We start from the raw sequence: 7,827 nt of genomic DNA on the forward strand, positions 1-7,827 counted from the left end.
CGCAGAGACCCACAGCGGCCACCCCATCCCAGCCCTGGAGTTTGGGACGCTCCCCGGGGCCCTGGAGCACAGGGGCCGCTTTCTGTCCCAGCTGCCCAGCCCAGCCCTCTGTGGCTGGCCATCAGGAGCCCAAGGGAGGGGTGCAGTGAGGGGGTTAGGGGTGAGGCTGGGGCGTGGGTGTGATGGAGGGTGCTGGGCTCTGACACCAACTGGAAGTGATTCATGCTAAAGACTGAGGGGTTGATGGGGGCCTCAGGAGGGGTCAGGAAAGCCGCCCCCCCCCCGCCTCTGAAAGATGATTCCTGGCTGGAGGGTCCTCACTGTGCCAAGAAGGGGTGCCCCAGCCTTTCTGGGTAAGCAGAGGTGGACCCCATACATGCAGGGCCACAGCAGGTGCCCCCCAGGGTCCGTATGACAATCCACGGGGGAGTTGGGTTTTTTTCGGTTTCACCCTCCCGACTTTTAGAATGTCCTCCTTAGGCTCTGCACCATCCCAGTACCCACTGGATGGTACCCACCAACCCACCACACCCCTCTTGGACGACGCAGCTGCCTATGGCCTTTGGTTCTCCCCGTAGACACTTCTGTATTATTTCCTGCTTTGCTCCAGCACCCAGGATGGTGTGCAGTGCCTCTGACATTCAGAAACGAATGTGGAATGATGAGTGGATGGATAGTGGATGAATGGAGGGATGAGAGGATGCAGGGATGATGGGTGGTGGGGTGAAGGGGTGGATGGATGATGGATGGATGGATGGAGCGAGGGATGAAGGATGGAAGGACGGATGATGGACGGTGGATGGGTGGATGATGGGTGATGGATGATGGATGGATGGGTGGAGCGAGGGATGAAGGATGGAAGGACGGACGATGGACGGCAGATGGGTGGATGATGGGTGATGGATGATGGATGGTGGATGGATGGAAGGATAGATGGTAGATGGATGGTGGGTGGAGGGATGATGGATGGATGGATGGAGCGAGGGATGAAGGATGGAAGGACGGATGATGGACGGCAGATGGGTGGATGATGGGTGATGGATGATGGATGGATGGATGGAGCGAGGGATGAAGGATGGAAGGACGGATGATGGACGGTGGATGGGTGGATGATGGGTGATGGATGATGGATGGTGGATGGATGGAAGGATAGATGGTAGATGGATGGTGGGTGGAGGGATGATGGATGGATGGATGGAGCGAGGGATGAAGGATGGAAGGACGGATGATGGACGGTGGATGGGTGGATGGATGGATGACGGACGGTGGATGGGTGGATGATGGGTGATGGATGATGGATGGTGGATGGATGGAAGGATAGATGGTAGATGGATGGTGGGTGGAGGGATGATGGATACAAGAATAAATGCCTGGAACTCCCCCTTATAGTGCAATTGGCACTCAGTAAATGTTAATTTTCATTCTTCTTTTCTTCTGGAAAGTGTCAAAATGGCTGTTGTTTGCCCTGGACCCTCATGGCTGTTTGGCTTAAGTTCCACATCTCTGCCTTGAATCGTGTGCTGAGGGAGGGTAGTGTAACCGCCCTCGAGGAGTTTAGATGAGAACAGGGAGGGAGAGAAAGGTAAGGAGCCGGGCGCACAAGAGGAGGACCGTGGCCCAGGTGTGTTGGGGGAGATGCCAGGACTGGTCCAAGGGGTGCTGGGCTGGCCCTGAGGCTGCTGGCGTTGTCACTGAGCGGGGCTTGATGGGAGCCAAATCCAGGGGTGGGGAGACCACACAGGAGGGGCAGGTTGTGGCAGTGGGGGCGGCCTCCTTGCCCTCCGTCTCCACGGCCGTCCCCTCCCGTCACCCTGCCCTGCTGGGGAAGCCCGGGTTTGCCCAGGCACCCGCCCCTCTGGAAGGACTCCAGCAGGTGCCGGGGCTCTGAGCCCATCTCTATAGCCCCACCCCCTTGCCTCTGCTGGTTTAGGTGATGAGGGCCTGGCCAGTGAGCTGTGGGGTAGGGGTATGGGGGCCCGTGCCTGGGCGTGGGGTCCGCCTGCTTGCTACTCTGCGACCGGTACAATGGGAGATGGCCCTGGTCCCTACCTGGGCTCATTCAGCCGCAGGGTCCGGTCAGCCTCAACTGGGCCTGTCCTGGCTCTAGGATCGGTCTCGGGGGGCCCCAGGGTCAGGGTGCTCAGAACCCCCCTGGTGGACCTGTTTGGCCTCCCCCTCCGGAAACCCCAGTCCACCGCGGCCACGTTGCTCCCAGGTCTCCGGGTCAGCCCTCGGCTGTGGGCCCCTCCCTGCAACAAGACCTGCCCCACTTTGGATGTGCAGACACGGAAACTTGGGCCACCTGACCCACTGCCTGGCCCAGCATGGTGACTGGATCCCTTGGGCTCCTCCAGCCCCTCGGTCCCTTGGGAGGTCAGGTTTCCTGGGCTGGGCGTCTCAGCCCGCTGGAGCGAGGGGGACCCGGGGTGACCCTGGCCCTGAGCCTCCCCGGGGTGCCTCCCATAGCTTGGGGGTCACGTGGTGCTTTGGAGCCTGTGATCCTCAAGCCTCAAGGGACTTCAGACGCCGGTGGCTCCGCCTCCCACGCTGGGTGGCCTGGGCGCTGCCCGCAGATGGACGGTCTGAGCCTCAGAGTGTCCCCACGCCGCAGCCAGCCTGCTCCCGGAGAAGGTCTGAGACAGAACACAGCCGGTGCTCTCAGCCTGCTTCTCCCACCCATCCCTCCGTCCACTCATCAAGCAGCCATTCCAGCACGCAGCGCCTGCGGCAGGCGCTCCAGAGCCAGGCCTCCTGGGCCTAAATCCGCACCGGCCAGAGGCAGCGGGTGCCCAGCTTCCTCCAAATTCTAGAGCGCCGGGTGGTTGTGAGGTTACAGAGCCACGCTTGTCATCCCATCAAGGGTCCCGGCACCGTGACCACTGAGGTCAGCCGGAGCCTGCAACCGCGGGGCGCAGCCGGGCAGGAGGGGGCCAGGCGGTGCGCCTGAAAGACCACCCTACGGGGGACGGGCCACTTCGGAGCCTCTCTGAGGCCTGCTGCTCATTAACTCACCGTGGGTGCATTTTCTGGTGACATCATTGGTAGATAAATGACACTTTTGTGAATGTGGCTTTACGTTTGCTGATTTTTTAAACTTACGGGAACTAGGTCACATTTGAAACAGAAATAAGAACCAAAATCATACTGTGTTCAAAATAGTTGGCTTTCTGTCATGTTCTGCCCCAATCTTTAAATTGTATCTGGTGTGTATCTGTTTGTCACCTCGAATCCATCTGGGAACAGAGAGGGCTATAAAAGCCACCGGCCATTTCAAGTGTCCCAGGCCATCCCTGTGGACGTGGCATGGCAGCTGTAGACGCTCCCACTTGGCCGCGGATGGAGACCTCCGCTGGTCCCCTGGGACGTTTCTATGAACTCGGGGGCCCTGGTGGGTAACTCTTTGGAAGCCACCTGAGAAGAAGTGTTCTTTGAAATCTTCTTTCTTCTTTGAAATCTTTTCTGAGCCGTGTGGGATGTTGACAAAAGCAGAGACTAAATGGTTGAAGGTAGAATGTGTTTCAATTTTAAAGGGCCTTTGAGAAGAGCCAGCTGACCCTCCGGAAGGTTCCGGAGAGGGGAGACGCCCAAAACAGAGTCAGCTGCACGGAGCTTTAAGGGAAAGTCACAGCCTCGGGGACAGAACGGCGGGCGTCAGCGGGAGAGCAGAGCCTGTGTGGGCAGAGGAGGTGCCTGCAAGTAACCCCCAGTCTCCACGTGGCTTCACCAGCCGGCGGAGCCCAGGCGCCCCACCCTGCGGCCTGGCCGGGGCCCTGGCCAGCCGACCCGGCACAGACCAGCTGGCTGGTGTGGTTCCCTTGGTCTCGTGGGGCAGGGGTCACCGTCGCGAGATGGGGCCGCAGGTTTGCTGGACGGTGGTTCCTGGTTCTCAGGAGGACTCACTGTCCGACAGGCGGCCAGGCATCCCCGCCCAACGCCGGGGCTGGAGGACGGAGGTCCTCACGGCTGTGTGACGGGCGAGGCCCCCGCAGGCAGGAGCGCCGTCTTCACGCGTGGCCTGGGCTGGCTCCTGCTTTGTTCTGGAAAGCCTCCGAGGGGGCCAGGGCCTTCGAAAGCCGGGGGAGGTGCAGGGCTGAGCTGCTGGGTGCGAGATGCCTGCCGGACCCCGGGCGAGAACCCAGCCCTGGAGCCCACTGGGGTGCTGGCCTGGGCGGTGCCGGGGCGGGGGGCATGCCCAGGAGGCCAGGGCCAGAGGACTTGGAAGGGCTTGCTGACCAGGAGAGACTCAAGGAAGGCAGGGCCCCCCGTGCCCTGTGTTCTCAAGGCTGATAGGGCAGGTAGGCGGGGCTGAGCGGGCACCAGCATGTCCTGTCCCCCGGGGGCTCCATGGGGGTCCCCGCAGCATGGGCGGCCGTCTCGTCACCATGGCCAGGGCCCCGGCACTCCTGTCCCCCTACCCCTGCTGGCGTCTGGCCCCAGCCCACCCCCGCTGAGGCCACCTCCCTGCTCCCTGCACGCCCAGGGCTGGTGGGGTCCCCTGGCCTCACCGTCACCCACGCTTGTTGCCGACGCACCCACGGCCCACTGCATGCTGCGGCTGTCCACCTGGCTCCCCGCGCCCCCCAGCTTGTCAGCGGCCACGGTCGGCCTGTCCCTCAGGAGCCGACACCTGCCCTCCAACGTCAGGCGGGCAGCAGGCTTCGCAGACGCTTCAGACGCTCTCGGGAGACGGGCTCAGCTTCTTCGGGGCGGGGTGGGGGGGGGAATCCTCTGCGCTGTGACGACCACACCGAGGGGCCCGTGAGCACTGGGGTTGCAGGAGGCGGGGCGAGGAGGCCAGGACCGACCAGAAGCCCACGCGCGTGTGAGTGAGAGGCTGTGTTCCCCCAAATGGCCCTGCCTGAGGGTCTGGGAGGCCAGGGCGGCCACTTGTGTCCCCCACCCCCGAGGGACTCTTGGTGAGCTTGGCGGCCGTCACGGACCTGGAGGCCAGCCCACGGGCACAGGAGCAGAGGTGCAAACTCGGAAGGCGGCGGCCAGATGCCAAGGATGTCACCCGGGTGGCAAAAGTGCGTGATGGAGGTGCATCCAGCCGGCGACCATGACTCCGAGCCCCACCCGCGGCCCTCGAAGCAGCCGGGGTGGGCAGAGACTTCGAGAAGAAGGCATCGAAAGCACGAGGGGAGGAGTGCTTTGGCGCCAGGTAACCCTCACCCAGTGCCAGGGCTGCAGAGCCCGCCGAGTGAGGGGCTCCTGCGGGGCTGGGGGGGAGGCCCGCTCCTTGAGGTCCACCCAGCTGGACCCCTGGCAGGACCGCGTCTGCAGAGGACGGGGGGCCCCGGAAGCCCCTCTCCGCGGCTCAGCTTCCCCCGGCCTTTCCCTGGGGACCATGCCTCTGTGCGGAGGGAACAGACCTCCCCAGGGACGAGAAAACCTGTGTGAGCCCAGAGCCCCCGTCAGCAGGGTCACCTTCCGAAGTGGCACGAGGCCGACCGTGGACTCAGGTGAAGCCCACCCAGCAGACAGTGGGTGGCTTGCCCTCCGAGCTCGCGGGGCAGGGGGTTGGCCCTGCCACGTCACTCCCAGGCGGGCAGTGGGGGGAGAGCGTCCCAGCAGAGAGGGGTGCGGGTGCCCTGACGGGGGCTGCGGCCCGGGGAGGCCGGGGGGTGGGGCTGGAAGGGGGCGTCCCATGAGGTTGGTGAGGGGAGCGCCTGGCCCCCTGTGGTTGGTCCTGAGCTGGAGACAGTAGAATCAGGGACGCTGGGCTCGTCGTAGGTGGTGGGTGGCTTCCAGGGTGGCCGCCGCAGGCCGCGGGGCCGAGCTCTGCTTTCACGGCTGGTCTGGCCGCTGTCTGCATCTTCAGTGTCTCACATATGTATTAAAGTAGATGGCTACATGCACCCCAAGTTTCTCAGAGTGAAGGGAGTGTCCCGCCACTGTCGGCCCCGCCCCCGCCTGTGCCCAGAGCCCCTGCCCAGCTTCCCCATTCCCCCCGCCCCCCGCCCCGGGGCCAGGGCCCCTCCTGCTCACCACCACCCCCGCCGCCTCCTGGTCCTGAGTGCTACTGCAGGGCCCACCGGCCCCTTCCAACTGCCCCCCAGCCTGGGCCCTGCCCAGACACAGAGCAGGAGGGCCTTTGCCTTGGGGCGGGGGGGCACGGAGAGGGAGGCACTGGCGGATCTGCCCTGGAGCCCCACCCAGGAGCTGCGGCCTCTCAGAATGAGGGCGGGGGCAGCAGGGCCTCCCCAGCCACCGACTGAGGCGGCTCCCGGGGTTCTCACGGGCCCGCATGGGCGCTGGCGCTGATCCCAGGCGAATTCCAGGCAGAGTGCGCCCAGAGCAGAAACGGCCCACAGGGCCTGCGTGGCAGAGGCCCCGATGTCCCGCCCCTGAGGGCAGGAGCGTCCAGCGTGGGGAGGAGCCTGCAGGCACGTGCGGGAGGCCACGGGCCACAGACCGGGGACCGGCCCGAACGGCTGCCTGGAGGACCCCGTGTGACCGTGGACCCCGATGCCCGGCACAGCCGCGCCCCGCCTCAGGGGCAGCCAGGACAGGAGCAGGTCTCAGCCGGCCTCAAGGCCCTGCAGGAGGGGACGGCCACAAATGCCGACTCAGCTCAACTGTTAAAATCCAAAGTCAGGCCGTTGCTTCCGGGCCTGGGGACACAGGGTCTGTCCGTGCGGGGCGCGCGCAGACCTGTCAGGGGCTCAGCCTGCCTGGGAGGGGCCTCGGCCCACTGCCCCCAGGCTGGCACATGCCGACCCTGCATGGGTCTGAGCCATCCCGCCTGAGAGGTTGGGCCAGGCCGGGCGCCATATACCGGTCTTCTGGCCATTCCCGCCCCGCAGCTGCAGAGCCCACCGCCTCCTGACTCAGGCCCTCGGGGGTGTCCTTCCTCCTCCTGCCTCCCAGGGCCCTCTGCTGTGACCCTTCCCTCTGCTGGGCAACTGCCCTGCCCCTGGAGCGCCCCCAGTTCCTTCCTGGCAGTGGGTCTGAGAGACAGACAGACAGACAGACAGAAGCTGGATGTCATTTCAGGATGATCTCCAGTGCTACTTGCTAAAGAATGAACATGTTTTCAACTTGAATGAGACTTTGGAACTTCTGCCTAAGCCTTTTCTCTTTCCCCAGAGGAGAGGCACTGAGAAGTTGTGTGAAAGCCCCAGGGTGGCCAAGGAACATGCAGCAAAGTGACCCTCGAGGGGCTGGTCCTCCTGCCCACTGTCTCAGCCTCCACGCGGCTGTTCTCGGGGCTGTGAGCTCGGGGCAGACGGAGCCTGGTAAGTGCCCGTTTCCAGACAGCTTCACTCCCACGGGTCCCACGAAGCAGGGGGCTAGGGATGGACGGTCGCGTGGATTATGTCTTCACCTCCCATCTGTAGGGCTTTCAGCAGCTGATTTGCAAACCTTAATCTCAGGGGAGTCTCGGGGGCCCTGCTAGTGTGCGTGTGTGTGTTTGTGTGTGCACGTGTGTGCCTGTGTCCCTCTGCATGCGCATGCAGTGTGTGTCTCTCCGTTTCTCTGAGTGTTTGTGCCCCCTGCTGGCCGATCCAGACATTACTGTCAGCGGCGCGTCCTGAGTGTGTGTGACCTGGTCCAGCCAGGACGGACTTGTCTGGGAGTGACCCTCACCCACCCCCTGCCCTGTCCCCCACCCAGGGCCTTAAGCTAGCCTCCCATGTACCTGAGAGAGGCGACTGGGACTGAGGGAGGCTGGGCTCTCGCCCACGCTCTGCCCACCCCTGCCCCCGGCTGCCCACTTCATCCCAGCACCGCATCCAGATTTGGAAGGCGATCGTTGGGTCCCTCCTGGGTGGGGAAGGTCATCACAGTGAAGACACAGGGCAGCCTGAATAGGCTGTATTCATC

General features: G+C 63.8%; 1 long non-coding RNA gene across 2 annotated transcripts; it reads right to left on the reverse strand.

Moving 5' to 3' along the window:
- Positions 1–3,500: 3,500 nt before the first annotated feature.
- LOC132363509 (uncharacterized) lies at positions 3,501–7,591 on the reverse strand. Of its 2 annotated transcripts, XR_009502587.1 has the most exons (3): positions 4,941–7,591; positions 4,506–4,733; positions 3,501–4,064 (listed from the first exon to the last, which is right to left on the reverse strand). It is a non-coding gene; the product is annotated as an uncharacterized LOC132363509 (long non-coding RNA). The 2 variants fall into 2 exon arrangements; XR_009502586.1 differs by having other exon boundaries at positions 4,506–7,591.
- Positions 7,592–7,827: the final 236 nt, after the last annotated feature.

Source organism: Balaenoptera ricei, chromosome 3, assembly GCF_028023285.1.
Source record: "Balaenoptera ricei isolate mBalRic1 chromosome 3, mBalRic1.hap2, whole genome shotgun sequence".
Lineage (NCBI taxonomy): Eukaryota > Metazoa > Chordata > Mammalia > Artiodactyla > Balaenopteridae > Balaenoptera > Balaenoptera ricei.